The sequence below is a fragment of the Mirounga leonina genome, unplaced genomic scaffold (genome assembly GCF_011800145.1).
Source record: "Mirounga leonina isolate KUSES-001 unplaced genomic scaffold, KU_Mleo_1.0 Mir_127, whole genome shotgun sequence".
Classification (NCBI taxonomy): domain Eukaryota; kingdom Metazoa; phylum Chordata; class Mammalia; order Carnivora; family Phocidae; genus Mirounga; species Mirounga leonina.
In genome coordinates, this window is record NW_023270316.1 from 27,053,992 (window position 1) to 27,074,630 (window position 20,639).

General features: G+C 34.5%; 1 long non-coding RNA gene across 1 annotated transcript in view; it reads right to left on the minus strand.

Annotated features, from left to right (window-relative positions):
* Nucleotides 1-13,891: 13,891 nt before the first annotated feature.
* Nucleotides 13,892-20,639, minus strand: part of LOC118009309 — an 80,944-nt gene continuing 74,196 nt past the window's right edge. The window contains exon 6 of the long non-coding RNA XR_004678875.1: nucleotides 13,892-16,323. This is a non-coding gene — a long non-coding RNA (uncharacterized LOC118009309). The remainder of the gene's footprint in view (nucleotides 16,324-20,639) is intronic.

Consider the following 20,639-nt stretch of genomic DNA (forward strand, 5'->3'; position numbering starts at 1 on the left):
TTAAATAAAAATAGCATTTTACTTTCAAATATTATTTCCCCAGTTCCCATTTTCATGGAATTTTTTTCCAGTTTCCAATACCTGAGATCTTTTAAGTTGAAACATTAAAGTATTACTAAGGGTTTTGAAGTATTTCTAGTGGTTGTACAAAATCACTACTGAACACTTAATTTTTTTAAAAATTATGAACACTTAATCATGAGAGAATAATAATATAATATCTGCCATATAAACTTAATGAGCCTAAAAGGGGAAAAGAGAGAGAGAGAGAGGAAAAAAAAGTAAGAACATTTAAGTTGTATGAAGAATGACATAGTCTTTGGGTAGTCCAAGGTTTGGGAAACATGTTTGAGTTGAGGTGTCTCTCTTTTTTCAGTATCAAGGAATATAATTTCTCTGATAAGAAATAAGCCATGGGCGCCTGGGTGGCTCAGTTGGTTAAGCGACTGCCTTCAGCTCAGGTCATGATCCTGGAGTCCCGGGATCGAGTCCCGCATCGGGCTCCCTGCTCAGCAGGGAGTCTGCTTCTCCCTCTCCCGCTCCCCCCTCTTGTGCTCTTTCTCTCTCTCACTCTCTCTCTCAAATAAATAAGTAAAATCTTCAAAAAAAAAAAAAAGAAATAAGCCATTATTTTTATTTTTACTAGTTACAGTGAAGCTCCCCTCCTCATTGAGGCTGTCTTGTAACAGCTTAGACAAAAATGAATTCAGCCTCTTCCATGTGAGGCCATTTAAAACATTTCAGTACAGAAGGAAGTGAGATGGGCCTTCATGAATGAACCTCCGTAATATCTGCTAGAACACTTTTCTAATGTTGGCTAAAGTGCATTCTTGTGTGTTTCCACTTAAGCCATCTGCCAATCTTAATGCTTATTCCTGAGGGAGGAAAACTTCCAGAGCTATTTTTCATTTAATTTGCAAGGACATCCTGTTTAGGTACTTATCAAAAGAACAGAAGAATTGATGCCAAATACCACAAACCCTAGTTTAGAAAACTTAATGGGTTGGACTAAAGTAATAATGTACATTTAAAAGGAACTGTAACTTACTTTCTTTATATTTAGTAAATACTCAGAAAGTATGGCTGTTTAGGCCTAAATGCTTTTTAAAAATAAATGTACTTTCTCTCTGTATTAAGGGATTTCTAGAGGAAAAAAAAAGTTGTTAACCTTTCATGGGATGGTGGCTAAATATTTTCGTGCCCTAGAACCATGACCCTTTGTGTTCCAAGATCATAAAATGAAATTCAAACAGCGATTTCTTTTGGAAAATAAATGATCTAACCTAAAGATCTTTTTATCATATGTAATGAATAGCAAAAGAACAATCTATTAAAAAATAGCAGTACCTATCTTTTTTTTCAGTGTTTCACAAATATTCTTTACATAGTAAATATTTAGTTTAACTCTGTTATATTCAATTTCACAATTTAACTCAAGAAATACCCTATTTAACTCTCAATATTACTGTTTTAAAACACAATATAAGATATTTTGATGTTGGAGAACTTTTTATTTGAGTGACAAAAAAAGAAGATACAGTGAAATCTTTGTATTTTATTACATTGGGACAGTAAATTATAACTTGATTACGTAACTTTTTTAGTTCAACAACCTTATAACACATTATCCTTTCTCTTACGTGCTCTACTTAGAGATTTGCGCTGAATAAGTTACTGGAAATGAAAGTTAAGTAACATTTTAAAAACATTTGGTCATATTGGGTAAACTTCACCACTCATTTTGGTTGGCACTGTATAAGCAAAACATCCAGTTAATTTTTTTTTCTTTTTTTAATTACATAGGTTATGTAATTTGAGCATTAGACACCCAACGAGACTTTACTGAGCACTTCTTCAAATTACATTTCACATATAGGTTGAATATGTAGCTACTTAAGTGACGTTATTCCAAAGGTTCTACTTCAAGGTCAATGTTCCTATTAAACATCACATTACTATAGCTTATTTTTTTATTCCTAAAGTTTTAAAGACTTTTTAGACTTTAAAATCTTCCGAAGTATCAATCTCTTAAAAATGTTAAGAATACAAGGATATTACTTTTCTATGTTTATTATATAAATTAAGATTTAGAGAAGCCCGATGCTAAATAAATAGGTAAAATTTAGACTAAGTTGGTGCTCCTGACTCCCCGGTCCAATGACCTTTTCTTGGCATACTTCTGGCAATTAACATAGTAAAGCCTTACTTTTGCTTCCTTATAGGGAAGATTAATTGGAGTGGACCAGATGGGTCAGGATATGGTTTCTCTAGTGAGACTGGGTCATGCAAAACAAGAGAGAGAAATTCAGAAATAAATCTTATTGAAACACAATGAGTCCTAAAGAGAAGTACTTCTCTTCAGAAGCTAATCACAAATGTAAGAGAGGATTAAGAAAAAAGAAAGAAAGAAAGAAAGAAAAAACCAGAGTGAATTCCAAATGTATCAAAGACCAAGAAAATTACAGGTAACAAAGGGCAGATAAAGAACTGTCTAGTATCAGATTCATAGTAATCTTAGAACCGGCATGACTTGCTCAAACTCTCTAGTCTATTTTTAATAGATTTGAACCTGAAATAGTAAAGCTGTTCTATTTATTAAATGTAGGAGTGGAGAATAGCCAGATTGTACAATGGTTGTATGATTATAGAAATAGAAAACAAGTTATTGGTTGTCAGTGGTTAAAGAGGGTGTGGTGGTGGGAGGAAGTGGGTGTGACTATAGAAGGGTAGCCTTTGGGAATCCTTGAATTGATGGAAATGTTCTGTATATTGACCATGTCAATCTAAATATACTGGTTGGGATATTGTACTATAGACTTGCAAGATTTTACCATTGAGAGAAACTGGGTTAAAGGCCATACAGGATCTCTGTATTGTTTCTTTTTTTTTTTTTTTAAATATTGTTTTTTTTTTAAATTTTTTTATTCTTATATTATCCCCATACATTGCATCATTCGTTTTAGATGTAGTGTTCCATGATTCATTGTTTGTGCATAACACCCAGTGCTCCATGCCGAATGTGCCCTCCTCAATACCCATCACCAGGCTAACCCATCCTCTCACCCCCCTCCCCTCTAGAACCCTCAGTTTGTTTTTCAGAGTCCATTGTCTCTCATGGTTCGTCTACCCCTCCGATTTCCCCCCCTTCATTCTTCCCCTCCTGCTACCTTCTCTGTATTGTTTCTTAACAATTGTGAATCTACAATTATCTCAGAAGAAACAATTAAAAAAAAAGTAGAAGTTGGTGGATTAACAATGGTACTAGGAAGGTTAATATATATTCTTTATAGGTACCTTAATATACATTCTTTACTTTTGATAGATCAAGTAGATAACAATCTGATACAATATACATAATCTTAATTATAAAACTGACAGAAATGTATTATAATTATATAATTACAGATAATTATAATTACAGATAATTAATAAATAGCAATTGAGATAATAACCTGAATTATGTATTTTTATAAATGTGTATCAAACTTCTTACCTTGCAACAAGTAAGCATATGACTTCTACAAGTGCCTAGAGAACATTAAAAAATAAACATATATGACACACGAAAACATGCTGTGTTAAATCCATAATGCAACTGTGTTTTCTGTCTCTAATATTACAAAATTATCTGTTAAGTCAGTTATAAATGTTAACACATTCTCAAATAATTCTTGGAGAAAAGAGGAAATCAGGAGTATAATCAGACTATGTAGAAAACATACATGTAAAAAAAACCAAATACATGTATATATGTATAATATGAACATATATATGTATATATTTTTATATATAATATAAACATGTATATGTATATACTATTATATAAACATGTATATGTATATATGTTTTATAAACATGTATAATATATGTAATATATATAGGAAAGAGATATATAAGATATGATGGAAAGTAATCTGACATTTACATATATATTGCAAGGCTTTCAAAATGCTGTCATATCTCTACTCAAAGTCATGAATGCTCCCAAATTAAACAAGAGGCACTGAAAATATATGACTAAGCATTCAGCAGGGAAGCCAGAAAAGAGCAACAAAGCAATCCCAATGGTGATAGCAAAGAAACCAAACATTAATGAAAAGAATAATAGAGGGGCGCCTGGGTGGCTCAGTCGTTAAGCATCTGCCTTTGGCTCAGGTCATGATCCCAGGGTCCTGGGATCAAGCCCCGCATCGGGCTCTCTGCTCAGCGGGGAGCCTGCTTCTCCCTCTCCTACTCTGCCTGCTTGTGTTCCCTCTCTCACTGTCTCTCTCTGTCAAATAAATAAATAAAATCTTTAAAAAAAAAAAGAAAAGAATAATAGAAAAATAAAAATCATAAATTCAATAACAGGTTTCTTTTTATTACAAAAAACCTGAAAGTCAGATTAGAAAAAAGAAAACAAAACATTTATATATAAAAGGTATATAACTATAAATTCTGAAACAAAAGTAAATACAAAGCAATATCAATTGTGGTTCTAGTCAAGTTAGTTTAAAATTTTAGCCTCATTACTATTTTACAAGATAATAAAATTACTAAAACTGAACCAAGAGAAAGAAATTTGATTTGACTCTCCATTAAACATAAATAAATGTGGAAAAGACTCATATTACTAGTAATCACTTTTAATTTTCCAAAAAATAGGTAATTATTACACAAAAATTTTACTATTATTTTAACCTTTTATTACTCTCAATTAATATCCCATTCTTAAAAAATGTGATTGTACCATTACAGTTAAAATATATTTTCCTTGGATAGTTGAAGTTATTATAGTTTATTCAGGCTAAACAAAAACAATAACAAAATCTTCAGCCCCTGGGAATTTGAGCTGTTATTTTTAGTTGTTAAAGAGAAAATAAAGGAGAGCAACAAAAGTAATATAAATATTTTCCTGCTTATTCTATTTCCAATGTTGTGAAATTCCATAGAACATGTTTTTAAAAGCAAAGCGCACAATAAGCAGCCATTGACAATGGCCTGCAGTTTTCTTGAGTTACCGGTGAGATTGAACTCATCAGGTAAAATGGAGTCATTTGCATCTGAAGCTCTTCACACATCTGGAAAAATCTGGGGAAGAGTTAGCAATATTACAGCTTTTTGGTAATTACACTACCCACCTCTTTAAAAATATTAAAATGGTAGTATACAGTGTCAATCTAAGGAAGCTTAAATCTTACTTGGTAAGCATCCTTCTCTGAAGTTTATATTAACTTTCCTATAAGAATACAATACTTAACCAAATAAGGTGTCTGGTTTTGGTTTAGGTTTATCTGTTTTTTTAATGAATGGATGTCCAGTGGCTCCAACACATTTGTTTCTTTCTTTTTTTTTTAATTAATTAATTAATTTATTTTTTTATTCTTATGTTAATCCCCATACATTACAACATTAGTTTTACCAACACATTTGTTTCTAAGGCTGTCTTTCCTCCACTCAGTTGCTTTTGAACTTTCGTGAGAAATCAGTTGGGCATATTTGTGTGGGTATTTCTAGATTCTGTCTTCTATTCCATCGATCTGTATGTCTGTCCCTCCACCAATACTACATGTATTTGATTACTTTGATATTTAATGTCTTGAAATTAAGTAAACAGAGTTCTCTCACTCTCTCCTACCTTTTCAGAATTGTTTTAACTACTCTCGTTCCTTTGCATCTCCATATTTATTTTAGAATAATCCTGTCTGAAAAAAACAAAACAAAACACCAAAACTTGCTGGTTTTGATAAAAATCATTTTAAACCTATGTAAATATCAATTTGGGGGAGCATTGACATCTTTTCTCTGTTGAGTTTTCCACTCCACGAACACAGTATGTCTATCCATTTGTTAGATCTTCTCTGATTTTCTTTTATCAGCATTTTGTAGTTTTAGCATAGGTTTTATTAGATTTACATCTAAATAGTCACCTTTTTTGTGTGTTTTTTACTTATTTAAAAGTGGGGGAAACATTTTTTACCTTGCACATCATAAAAAAAAAACACAAAAAAACCCCAGATGGTAGATCAGATTTAGTCCATGGGCCATAATTTGCTGTCCCTTTATGTAGACATCAACCAAATTTAAAAATTCAAGATATGATTTATTTGTTGAAATGAGCATATTTTCTGCTGCTTGTTTAAAATGAACATAGAAAATTTCCATTTATGAAAAGTAGGAGACATTATTGGCATGTGGAGCTGTAGAGAGAAGGAAACAGAATTAACAAGAGAAACTCTTGGTTTAATTTGTTTTTTTGTTTTTTGGGTTTTTTTAAAAGATTTTATTTTTTTATTTGACAGAGAGAGACACAGCAAGAGAGGGAACACAAGCAGGGGCGGGGGCGGGGGGGAGAGGGAGAAGCAGGCTTCCCACTGAGCAGGGAGCCTGATGCGGGGCTTAATCCCAGGACCCTGGGATCATGACCTGAGCTGAAGGCAGGCGCTTAACAACTGAGGCACCCAGGCGCCCCTCTTGGTTTAATTTGTAAAAGAAGATTTATGGGACAACATTTAGAGGGCATTCTTTGTAGATAATTTGGGGTATAGAGTATTTGAGATGTTCTTTGGATAAAATAAAAAGATACAGTCACATTTCTCTAAATTTGAATTGTAGCCAACTCCTATTGCAGTGGAATTCTTACATAAAGTACACCCTCCCCAAGATTTCCAAAGTCCTCAACAATGAGCTAAGAGATATCTTCCATTAACAGCATATTCCCCATTTTCCTTTGTTCTATTTCCATGTTTCTGTCTTCCAGGTTTTTTCCCTATTTTCTAACTTACCTTGATTTGAGAGGGACAGATTATCATTTAGTCTATACCTATCTTGTCTCTTCAGCAATTTTTGCATATCTGCCTTTAGAATTACTATTTTGAAGAAGTTATTATGTTTGAGAACATCTTGGTGATTACTCAATTTATTCCCTGTCTTCATTAAATCAAACAAATGAAATCTCAGAACAGTCCCATAGAGTCTCAAATTAAATGCTAGACGTATACCTGAAGTAATGTAATGATTATAGGATTCCTGTGGCTTTTTCTGTTTGGTTTTGGGGTTTTGGGGCTGCTTATACTTGTCAAAAATGTAGCAAAAAGTTAAACTCCAGGCCTACCTGAAAAAGAGGCAAACCGTTTAAACCAACATTTCACCTCAAATAACTAGAAGTTAATGGTTAGCAAGACACTCTGATGATTGTATTTTTTTCAATTTTCATACGTATATCTAAGGGGCCGAACATCAAATACCTTAATATACCAGTGTTAGGTTAGACTTTTGTTAAATGGGACACAAGCTCTAGGAGCAATTTTCAGCAACTTCATAGTTACATATAGCATTACATGTTGAGTAATACTGTGTTGATTTAGTCATAACAGACAGATTAAGAAAACAATGTAAACCCAAATTCATTCTTTTGTTTTTACTTTTGCTTAATATAAACAGAGTATTAACTTTAAAATGTATATTTTGCAAGTTATATTCATTATAGCAAATAAAGATTTTCCCTTCTGACATTTTCATAGTTTATTCAAGAATTGTAATGTGTCCCACTATATGATTTGATGTGTTAACAAAGATAATGGTATAATCAAAATATTACTTATTATTTTCCATTATTTTTAATTAGTGATTACTATAAGTAGTGATAGAAGAGATAGTGGAAGTTTGTAACTGATTAGGAAACAGTGGAAGAACACCTAAGTAGGTAATTTTTAAAAAGGACATTAACCCACAGTTGTGAAAAACAGATTTATCCATTAAGTCACCTGATGGCTGTGACGCCACCTAGTGGTTTAGCTGGGAAAAATCAAACCAGAAAATCTCTAGTCTTCTCTATAAAGTCCACTTGGTTATTTATTAATCAGCATATCAGATTTTTCAAGATTTTTTTTCAATGGCACGTGAATAAAGAATTAATTGTAAGTTTAGAAAAAGTCACATTAAATATATCTGTGCAGTTGTATCAAACTGAAAAGGAATGATAAATAAATTCAACAATATATTTTTTTAATTCTTTTTTTATACTTGTGCTTTCCATTATTGTTTTTCTTTTTTAATTCCAAGAATGAAGTTGCTATTGCCCTGGCATTTTTTTTAAAAAGCCACATTAAAAGTGATCTGTGCAATGATGTCAAACTGAAGTGGAATATTACATAAGGGCCACATTAATTTATTTTTTTTCCTCCCTTTACGCTCTCTATTAAATCTTTCTAAACTCAAAGAATGAAATTGCCATTGTTCTGGCAATTCTAGGCATTTTGAAGTTTTTTCCTGTCACTTGGCCCTTTATACCTTTCCCCAGAGGCCGGATGTTTGAGACACTGCTAATGGCTGGTAGGCTGGCAGCTCACCTTGAAAAAGGTAGGCTCAGAGCCTGGGAAAGGTCTCAGCACTGAATGCCCTCAGTCCTGCAGTGTAATTAGTTTATTGCCTACAAGATTAGGAGATCAGTCCCAAAGATACTCTATCTGTCCCACTTCTCAAGAGTCATCAGTAGTTACAAATGACTATATTATGTTTTTAAGCCAAATATAAGGAATTTAAGAATGCCCCTTCTTTCTGAGCTCATCCAACGATACAAATATTCAGCAACATTCATTGCAATGTTCTCTGTTATTTTGACTGTCCCCCTTCTGGACTCTGAGTATATGTAAAATCCAATTTAAAAAAAAATAAATCAGTTGAGAGAATTGTTGGAAAGCACAAATTAGTTTACTTTAACAGTGTGAAAAAGTTTCTTGTTAATTATACAGACAAGCATAGAGATCAAATTAAAAGGATCATTAATTGACAGATGGTGACTTCCAATGTACTTTTAAAACTAGGAATGGGAAAAGAAACATCAATAGTTTTGAAAAAAAAATTGTTAAAATGTAATTAATATGGAAACATCTTTTAGTTTTCCCCCAAGCAAAATTAAAATTACTATGTGAAGGAAAGTCAGAGAAGTATATTTAAAGAAGTTGTTCTAATGAAATTTTCTAGATATCTTTACTGTTATTGACAAGAAATAATAGTGTGAGTTGCTACTTGACTTTTCTCTTCATTTCAGTGCCGGGAGAAACATAAAGTAAATTGTCTGGAAGAAAGTTGCTCTGTTTAAAACCTTAACACACTTTTAATGTTTATTACAAGCTAGTGTGCTCTACTCATTATTAAAACAAGCTGTGACCTCTAAAATTGAATATTAAGCATACTAGTGGCAAACTTGATTTTTTAAAAAAGCAAAATTTCAAAGTACCACTAAAGATTGTATTATTCTGAAAGATAAAACATGTGTGGTACAGTGACAAATTATATTTTTGGTAGAGGGATCATGTTGTCTGCAATTATGTGTTCAGAAGTGTATCATTGGCTTATAGAACACGAATACCAATAAGTCCCAAGGGGACATAGACAAATTGAAAGAAACACACTTAAATCAAATTTACCTTTCCTCATATTTCGTGAAGCATTTCATATAAAGCATATTTATAATAATGATGATGATGACAGCAACAGCTAAATGTAATAAAATAAGGTGATAAACCTCTTGATAAAAAAGAGTCATGTCAAAGAGTCAAACTTAACATTTTATCATGCCTGTCTTAATAGGGTTGCTGGATTGATTGTTAGTAAAAAGCTAAGGACTTATTCAAAACAATAAAAATTATCCAGTGGGCAAAAAGTCATTTGTCTTCTGCTTCTCCTGCAGATGACTTGTTTTCCCCACAGAGAAGGGAGCTTCTCAGTGGGAGGAGTCATAATTTAGGTCCTCACTCTAATGCAAAAAATAGATAAAATCATTATAAGAAAGGAAAACTAAGATCAATCTCTCTAACGATGCAAAAATCCTCAACTAAATATTAGCTAATTGAATCCAATAATGTGTAAGAAGCACCTAAATGGGGTTTATCTTAAGTAGGAAAGACTGGTTCAACATTAGAAACTCAGTTAATATAATCCTCTATATCAAAAGAGTAAAGAAGAAACATCATATGATTGTATCAATGATGCCGAAAATACATTTGACATAATCCAATACCCATTAATGATTTTTTTTTAATTTCAACAATCTAGGAATAGACGGTATCTTCAATTTGATAAAGTATGTCTATCTACAAGTCATAATTAATGGTAAGAGACTGGACACTTTCCTCCTATGCTTTAGAATACGATCATAGTTTGTCCATTTTCTAAAAAATAAACATCATCTTATCTCATGATGCAGCAATCACACTCTCAGGTATTTACCCAACTTACTTGAAAACTAATGCTCACGCACACACACACAGGCACGTAAATGTAGGTAGCAGTTTTATTCACAATTGCCAAAAACTGCAAGCAACTAGTATGTACTTAGTAGGTGAATGGATAAACAGTCTGTGATGTAACAGATAATGGCATCATATTCAGTGATAAACGAGCCATTAAGCTACGAAAAGACAGAAATAAACCTGAAGTGCATAGTGCTAAATGAATGAATCCAGTCAGAGAAGGCTACATAGTGTTTGATTCCAGCTATATGACATTTGGAAAAGACAAAACTAAAAAAGATGAAAAGATCAGAAGTTCTAGGGGAGGAGGAGAGGGTGAAATAGAACCCGGTATTTGGGTTTTTGGTTTTTTGTTTGTTTGTTTATGGCATTAACACCATTTTGTGTGATCCGGTCACAGAAACATGATATTATTCATATGTCAAAACCCATATAATTTAACAGCACAAAAGTCGACCTTAATGTTTACAAATAAAAAAATGTTTGGAAGGTTGGGGAAATTCAAGGAAGGAACACAGACTTTCATAAGAGGATCTAATTGTATCACAAATATGTGAAAGAAAATCACTGAATGCAGGTGGGGGTGTGGGCAAAGGCGATGAGCTAAGTAACTTAGAAAATGAGTGAAGCCTGTAAGACTGGAGGCAAACAAGACATTTTCACTGTACTCTAGCTGATAAAGTTGTTTCTGATACTGTTATATATAAATACTGGAACTAAATGATTAATTAAACAGCAAATAGTGGGATCCAGGTTTCTTTGTGTTGTAGTGTGAGTTCACAGTAAAGCAAGGAAAGAATGCTAAAATGATCCATGCGGTAATGTTTTAGGGTTGGAGACGTAGTATGCATTTATGTTTAGCTCAATATGCATAGAGATAATGACATAGAGCAGTATCTATAGATATGTGTCCGTACAGGTTGGTATACAAACAAATTTCTTTTCTCTATCAGCTAAAATTAGGGCCTAGAAGCAACTTTAGTCCAGTAGCAACAAACATAATGAGACCCCAGATCTTGATCCTTTTTTTAAAGATTTATTTATTTATTTGAGAGAGAAAAAGAGCATGAGCAAAGAGAGGGGCAGAAGAAGAGGGAGAGAGAGAATCTCCCCACTGAGCATGGAACCCAAGATGTGGCTCAATCTCACGACCCTGAGATCATGACCTGAGCCAAAACCAAGGGTCAGATACTTAACCGACTGAGCCAGCCAGGTGCCCACAGATCTTGATTTCTAACACCATTCTCAAAAAGGAGGCTCCAGGGCTCTTTGAAGAAACAACTGATTCTAGGACTGGGGCAGAAAAGATTCAAGAAGAGCCTGGATCTTCTTGTAATAACATGAAGAAAGTCAGTGCTAAAACAGCAACAAAGCCCACCTCTACATTGATGGATACATGGCATAGGGACATTGGAGACAACCGAAAGAGCTCCCAATGGCCAAAACTGGCAGAATTTGAGCAATAAAATAAAGCAGTATTAGACTGAAACCCGATGTAATAAATAAATATTCATGGGTTCATACTGATATAAATAAATTATTGAATAAATAAATAAATAGTAGAGAAGAGACATCTCCCTTACAGAGAAAATCCTAATAAAGTATGGAAATACTCTGTCCTCAAGGAGTAAATCCTCATTGGTTAAAGGTAAACTGTGTGTAGTGACTTCTAAAAATTTCAGTTTGGAAATGGGGAAAAAGAAAGAATAACATTGTGGAGAAACTTGACAAACACTACCTCAGCCAGGTGACCAAGGTGAATATTAACATTTGATAAATTATATTGATACTGTGTACCCTTGCTAGAATGTGTTGAAAATGGTAATTACCTCTGTGATTTTTTTTTTTTTATCCCTGAAATCCATACACCCAGTCTAATAACGAGAGAAACATTAGACAATTCTACTGGAGGGACATTTTACAAAGTACTTGACCAGTACTCCTCAAAATTCTTATGGCCATCAAAAACAAGGGAAGTCTGACAAACTGGAATAACCAAAAGAAGCCTAGAGAACACCTTAAAGTTGACTGCAATGTTATATCTGGGCAGGGTGCTGGAACATAAATAGACAGTAGGTAAAAACTAAGGAAATCTGAATAACTATGGCTTTACTTAGTAGTAATGAATCAATACTGGTTTATTAGTTGTGGCAAGTTTACCATAGTAATGTGCATTGTTGTTAATATGGGAAACTGGACATTGGCTAAATGGGGATTCTCTATACTATCTTCTCAATTTTTCTGTAGATCTAAAACTGTTCTGGAAAGTAGATCCTAAAAAAAATAAAAAGGCACTCTCAGATGAACATAACGGGTTTTGTTCTTTGGTAAAATTTACACTAATTAGGAAAACATTTTATGTAGTATGAATGATTTTTTTGATCATTGAAGGCAAACAGAGATATTTCATGGCATATCTGTATGACATAGCCAAACAAATATTTTTAAATTTCAAAAGGAAAATATTTGTCATACTGCAACAGTGAGGGACAATGTGAAAACTAAGCTTGTTTTTACAAATTTTACACAGCTGTCTCTAAGCCAAAGTGTTCCGGGCAAGATTCAGAACTTTTCAAACTGTTTATAAACTGAACAAACAAAGCTGCCCAAGTCCATTCACAATTGATTCCTCAGTCTCTTTTCAGTCCTGAAGAAAAGCTCGTTCACAAATGCAGCTCATCTTCCACAGACCGAGAAAGGTGACGTCAGCTGCTAGGTGGATGTCTAAGCAGTAGGATTCCACAGTGTCTGGCGAGTTCATCCTGGACACTGAAACTTTAGATGAACACTGTTTATGGACAATATGGAGGAATGAGAATTCAGCTCCAGTGAAGATGATACATGCAAAAAGAAATGTTTTTTTCTCTGTTCTGTTCAATATCCACTTTACTTTATGAAGCTTGGCCCTAATAGTTATTCAAGAATCAACAGACCTAGCTATAAGAGGATGACTGGATTTTTGTGTAGTTCCTTCTAGTTCCATATTTGAAATAAGACTTAAGCCCTCTGAAATTATGGTTAGAATTTACCTGCCCATACCTCTACCTTATTTCAATAGATCGGAATCCAAATGGGAAATTGTATGTGATTGCATTCTTTCTGGCAAATGTCTGTTGAATTGTAGAACACCACATATAGAACGGTGGTTATGAATCCAAAGGAGGGCCGAGAGGTTCTCTGTTTACTTAGGAAAAAAACAAGCCAATTCTCCATCATTAAATGTTAAGTTCCCTCTAGAAACATGTAATTACATTATTCATTAGAGAGGGAAAAAATCCTACCGCCAGAACTTGGTAAGTCACAAAGTGATGATCTAGTCTCTGCTTTCTCTATGCCCTTTGCTTCTCTCTCCATACCTCCAGCAGTCTGAATTTGTGTAGGAAAGCTGCTGTTGTAGGTATCTTAAAAAGCACACATGTGTAAAACATACACAGACCTAATTCCTTATACTGAAACATCTACCTATCTGTATAGTATATATATGGGTGTGTGTGTATATATATATATATATATATATATATATATATATATATATATATGCATATATATATACATATATGTTGTTTAGATGTAATAAAACAGCATATAGTGTATATATAATGATATATAAAATACTGTACATTCTAAATAACTATACAATAGCACATATAATATATTAAAACGTTGATATATCTAAATATGTAAGATTCCCATATTTACTATGCTCTCAATGAATTTATCTTATTCAAATTGCATCACCTTTTATTTCTTGAAATTAATATTTGTACTAGGAGTATAATGCATATTTATAATGTTCAATAACATATAAAATATTAAGCCTATGAAAACCAAAGTGAGCAAAACTCACAAAGATTGATACAAAAGTGGGAAAGAAATGTAAAATCATTTTTTTTAATTTCAAATTAACATAAGCATATATTTCCCTATGAGGAGTTAAGGAAACTGTTCAAGAATAATTCTGCCCCTGTGCAATTATTTGCTCTACTACTGTGTGGCCTTGGTCAGACAACATAAATACTATTATCTCTAATCCTCAGCAAAATAAAGGTAATAATGTATATATTCTCTACAGTGTTTGAGGATTAAATATGATGCATGCAACACGCTCAGTCAGAGCCTTGTAAGGAATGTCATCAAAGGGTGATAAAAGTCAAGGTTATGAATAAATTGTTTTGATTCTAGCCAATTAAACTAACAGTTGAAGAATATGTTTGTTTTTGCAAAAGCCTATGAAGGCCTAATAGTAACAATATGAAGGTTAGTATACCAATAAAATTGTACTTAGCAAAAAAATATTATTCTCTAACTTCTCTCATTTTCTGTTAAGGATATGTTCTCCCATAGGGAGAATGGTTATGAATGAATATATACATATTTAATATGTTCATATACATATATAGTGGCTCTCTTGTTTTGTTTCTTATTCCTTATCTCTCTATTGCCTCAACCATTTGCTTTGTAATGCTTCCTATTTCCTGCATTACTCTAAAAGGAACATATTTCAATTTATATAAATTTTTAAATAATGTCTAATACTGAAAGTTCTGTGCTGGTTATATTAAACAATGTAGTATGTCATAAAGTATCAAAGGAAATAGTGCTCACAAACAAGTTAGCAACAAAACCTTTCTCCATATGCATTTCGTATCTCAAGATGCCATGGGATTGGGAAACAAATCTGAAAATGGAATTGAAAGTGAGTGCTTATCTGCTTCTTATGAATTATAAATTATTTCCTTTTAGAATCAGGCATAAACATGACTTGACTCCATTAATGTGCTAAGCTGCAAATAATCAAAAAATTTGCAAAGAATTTTGCAAGCCAAAAGTATTTTTGCTTTGATTTGTAATTGTCATTTATTTTACTCTAGGAACTCAAAAGACTGCATCTGGTTTTTTTTCTTTCCTTTATTCAACTTTTTACTTTTTATTTGACATATTTCAAACTTACTGATAAAGTGAAAGAGTAGTACAAAGAATTCTCATATATCCCTCACCGGGAGGCCTCACTGAAATTTTACCAACTGTCCAATTATGTATTTTATATCAAGAGGATCCAATTCTCAATTATTGCCTTTAGCTGTCATTTTTCTTCAGTATCCCTCATTTGGGATGGTTCTGACCTCCCTTGATCTTCATAAATTTAACAGTTTTGAAAATTACAGGCCAATTACTTTGTAGAATTTCTCTCAGTTCGGATTAGTCTAATGTTTCCTCAAGTATAATTTCAGGTGATGCTTTTTCTGGTAGAAGTATTATAGAAGTGATGCCATATTCTTACTCCTGTGAGGTAGTACATAATATCAAGTTGCCCATCAAAGTTATTTTATCTCTGATCACTTGAATAATGGTGCCAGTCTTAGCCAATATGAATGAACTCTTTGTAGTTCATTCATATTGGCTTTGTAATTTTTAAGTATTTTGGAGGATCTAATTTGAGGGTACAGGAATAATGTCATTCTTCTCAAAACCATATTCCCTAGTTTTAGAGTCCCTTGATGGTTGTTACTTGAATCAGTTATTAATATGATGGCTGCCACATGGTGATTTTCTTATTATATCATCCTTTCTAAATTTGTTAGTTGATGTCCTATTTTAAGGAAGGCATTTCTCTCTCTCTCCCCCTTTTTTTCTTTTTTTTTAAGGAAGACATTTCTCATCACATTTATCAATTTGTTCTAGATTTGACCCTTTACCTACTTACAGCTCCCATTTCAAAGAATGAGAAACCTAGCCTTATTGCTCCAGCTTTGCGAGCACTGCTGGCCCTCAGCCCTCAGTCCTCTTGGAAGTTTTCCTCCCTGTGGTCACTGCCTTATCCACAGCCATGCCTCCTTCTTGGGGGCAGCCTGTATCTAATGACTGCTTGGTGTAGGAGAATAAAAATCCACTCTCCCTGCCACATCTGAAGAGCCAAATGGCTTTGATGTCCCTCTTGAGGTAGACTGAGATCTTTGTTGTGGCTGGGTCAGAGTCAAATTCTCCCTCACCAACTCTGTCTCCACAGGCGTTGATACCAAGGGTACTCCCTCAAACGCTTGCTGCAGGATAATCTCTGACTCAGAGTATGCTTCTCGGGGTTTCCAATCTGCAACAGAATATGTTTGCATTTCAGTAATTAATCATTATATCTTATAGTATTAAGGAAACATAGACGTGGAATAATAATAAATAACTATATAAGCAAAGCCACCAAATCTAAGATGCATTATCTGCATTTAGCATAATTACTTCTGGAGTCCATACACTTACAGACTACAGGTGAAATTAAGGCAACATATATTCTTAAATCCAATCTTTTTCTAATGAAATTGGCAATTACTTCATTTATGCTTTTGGTAAAAAAAAGACAAAGTTTGTAGATAGAACACATATTACAATGCGCATAGTAATACAAATGCTTCCTGAAAGACTAGCAAGGAAGACAGTGGGCATTTGGGGCATTATCTTTTGGTTTATAACGTAATGTTTCACGGTAAGTGTGCTGAAGTCAGACTGCCTGTGTCTTACGTACCTCAGACATAAGTATGTGACCTTAGGAAGTTGCTGAACCATTCCTAGCTTCAGTTTCCTTCAGCAGACAATGGTGACTGTCTCTTTAGATTACTCAAAGGATTAAATAAAAATAACGCATGCAAAGTGTTTGCAAGAGTTTGTCGTAAGTGGTCAGTACCTGTCTCCGATTGTTGCTTAAAGCAACCCTCACGTCGGACACGCAGCACGCAGCACACATTCTCGTGGTCCTAGCAGTTCCAGAGGCAGCTGTGAGGTGCCAACAGCACTACACTTGGAGTCTGGAGACGGTGTGGAGGATTTGGGTTCTTACATTTGCTGTGTGACCTTGGCTACCTTTTGCTCCAGTTCACTAATCTCAAATATGCAGGTGATCTTACGGATGCAGAATACTGTTACAAGGATTGACTGGATTAGCGTTTGGGAGAGCCTCTGCTAGCCGACACGTGGGAAGGTAGAAAAGTGGGCGCGTGCATCATGATCCTGATACTTGCCTCCCAAGGATATTGGTGAACTGTCCAGGTAGCCGTGGTTATGTGCCTGTCTCGGTTCTCGTCTATGTCTTTCACGCAAACTGATCACTTCTGCATTGTCTTCTGACCTGTGTCCATTACTCACACTAACTCTTGTCAAGCTTAACACTGCTTCTGTCTGTATTAGTACAACAGCCATGAAAAAGTTTCAATCTGTTTGTCAGAAATCACTCTAAACATAGTGATTAAAGTCACAATTTCCTAAAAACATTTCAAGACATCAGGCTCTTTCTGTGAGCTGGTTCATAAATCTGTGAAAACGTGAAGATGGCATCTTCTTCAAGATGAACGTCCTGCTGATGACTTCCACCAAATTCTCTGCTGGAGAATGTCTGTAAATAAAAGTTAATGCCTCCTGTGGCTGAAGTGGGAATTTGATAATCCTCAGTGGCTTTAGGCTGACAAAAAGAAATGTTCTGCTTATATAGACAGAGAAATGTGTCTTGAGATATTAATCACCATGCTTTGTTTTTTGTGGGTTTTTTTGTTTTTTTTTTTTGCATTCATTGTCATTCAGCATCTCATGGTCACTTAGCATCGTCAACACTGGAGGAACATCAGTGTTATTAGCATAGGCATGAAAAAAATCCCCACAAACAAACAAATGCCTTTATATTTCACAGATATGCTTTTATTTTTTAATTTTATTTATTTATTTGAGAGAGAGAGCATAAGCAGGGGGAATGGTAGAGGGAGAGGAAGAGGGAGAAGCAGGGTCCCCGCTGAGCAGGGAGCCCTACGTGGGGCTCAAAAGGCAGACACCCAACCAACTGAGCCACCCAGGTGCCCCCCACAGATACGCTTTTTAGAATCAAAAGGGAAATGCTGGAGGAAAGCTGGGTAATAGATTAAAAAGAGAATTGGGGGAGCAAAGTCACCTATATCTGCTCCTTGGGGAGCAAAGGTAAAGGTCACCTGGAAGGGAAATTCCGTCCTTAGAATGTGTCTAGAGGCATCAAATGAAAGGGCTGGCCCTGGTGAGTCCTGAAGAGAGTAGTGGAGTCAGTATTAAGAATGGCTGGGCCCGGGCGCCTGGGTGGCTCAGTTGGTTAAGCGACTGCCTTCGGCTCAGGTCATGATCCTGGAGTCCCAGGATCGAGTCCCGCATCGGGCTCCCTGCTCAGCAGGGAGTCTGCTTCTCCCTCTGACCCTCCCCCCTCTCATGTGCTCTCTCACTCTCATTCTCTCTCTGTCAAATAAATAAATAAAATCTTAAAAAAAAAAAAAAAAAAAAAGAATGGCTGGGCCCCTTCTCTGCCCATCGAGAACAGGGAAGTCTGACAGAAGCAGACCAAGGTCTGCAGACCATCTTTTCTCACCCAGTGTTGATGAACTCAGAGCCCCATTAGTTGCCTTCTTGTCTATTCAGAGCGTCCCATGTTGTACCTAAATTGTCTAGCAAAAAGAGAACTTGTCTTTTCTCCAACATTTTCCTGAGCCCTTTCAAACTACCTCACACAAACTACTCATGTCTTTTCCTTGATTACCCTTACTCTGGCTCAGCGCAGAAGATCCAAAACCAAGATAGAGTTCTTGTCACTCTCGTGTTCCAAGCAGGGATGAAGAGAAGACCAGCAATAGCCCTTGATTAGGACAGAGAGGAAATCCATTCAGGTTTTAAATGTATAAGATTTTCTCTGTCATTACTTAGCCTTGACTTCAAAAGTTATGGCTATAAAAGTTAAAGTAAAAAAAAAAAAAAAATCCCTGTGCATTGCTGTAACAGAGTTTTGCTGTGCAAAAGTACCTCCAGTGTACTTATGTGTAAGAGACTAGGTGGAGATAAATAGAGAGGTAAAGAAAATATATGCTTATAGATAAATGCCCATAATTGTGGCCTACTTAAGAAAATGGATGATTAACACACAATAGGTTTGACCTTAGTTAGATCTCTTAACTAATTCCTTATTTTGAAATTGTTCAGGTTTTCAGGGGAAGGGGGAAGAGGCATGATAAGCTGCAAGATCGTATCCAATTTTAAATTTTCCATCAATGATTCAGGATGCAGGCTTTTATGGGGACTTATAGGATTTTAATTTATATTTTCATCATATAAATTTAATAAACCAAGGAATATATATTTGCCTTATTTTAAAGAACCCTGGAATGTATAAAACTTGAGTAGCAGTCTGAAAATACATAAAACAATGGAAGCCATTTGTCTTTAATAACCTGATACAAAAGCATTGCTTTTAGAAACAACACATTGCAATATTGGTGATTATAGCTGCTTTAAATGAACAGCATGAAGTGTATCCTGTGCAATAATTCTTGATTTAGGCAAAGATTAGAGTGGAATATTTCGTCTGCCCATATGTCCTGAACTGTTCATTTCCTGTTACTTTGCTGGAGGCAGAAGCCAAAAACTTTCAGTTTTCCTGTCTTTATTATACATATGCTGGTTATTGCTGTTTAAGGTGACTTGGTTCTTGATGACCACAAGGTGACTTACTATAGTTGTTTTCCCAAAGGACATTAGCAGCAACACATGTTTTTAAGCACATTCAGTCTTGTTTTGAGACTTTCAAATAACTTGGGAGCAATCAAATGTAGACTACACACATGTAGCCATAAGTTAATGTAAACTTCTTTAGAGAAAAGGGACATAGTTGGTTTCAATGTATAAGTTGCTCAGATTTAATTTCTTTAAGTTATATTTCTACATTGCATTTGGATTTGAAACAAATTATCTCACTCTATATATGTTTGAGATATGTTACTCAAATGTTTATAGCAACTCTGCAACCTATGAGACCATTCTTCAGTGAACTGTCAATAGACTACACATAGTGTATAGATAACTTCCTTATCAGGATTTGCTAAAAAGAACACCTACGTACAAATGTATAATGATTAGAACCCAATTTTATATTCAGAGAAGAATTAATTTATACTGCATCCACTGGTCAATTATATTTTAGTATATAATGTTTGATTTGGTAAAAGGAAACAGACTAGTTAGAGATTTTTAAGCATAAGTTCATTCAGAATTTGCCAAAGATTTTTATTGCACTTACAATTTTAAATGCACCTTCTTTTGTATACACGTGTATTTTTTTTTTTACAGGTATAATGTTGCCATTAATTATCAACTGTGCATCAGTATCTGCTCAGCATTGTGTGGAACCAGGTTCCTTTTCAGAGCACATTTATCCCCTTAAGCCACTTAAAAAGGGAATTTATTTGAGGGTATAAGAAATAAAGTCTGGGTTGGATGTTCATGAATGACTACCAACCCACAAAGAAAGTCACTGTCTTTTCTACATTTGAGAACTGGACAGGGAATTGGGAAGCTATTCCTGCAGTTGGCAGCTGGAGGAATCACAAGGGCACTGCCACAGTCAGGAACCCCTAAAAG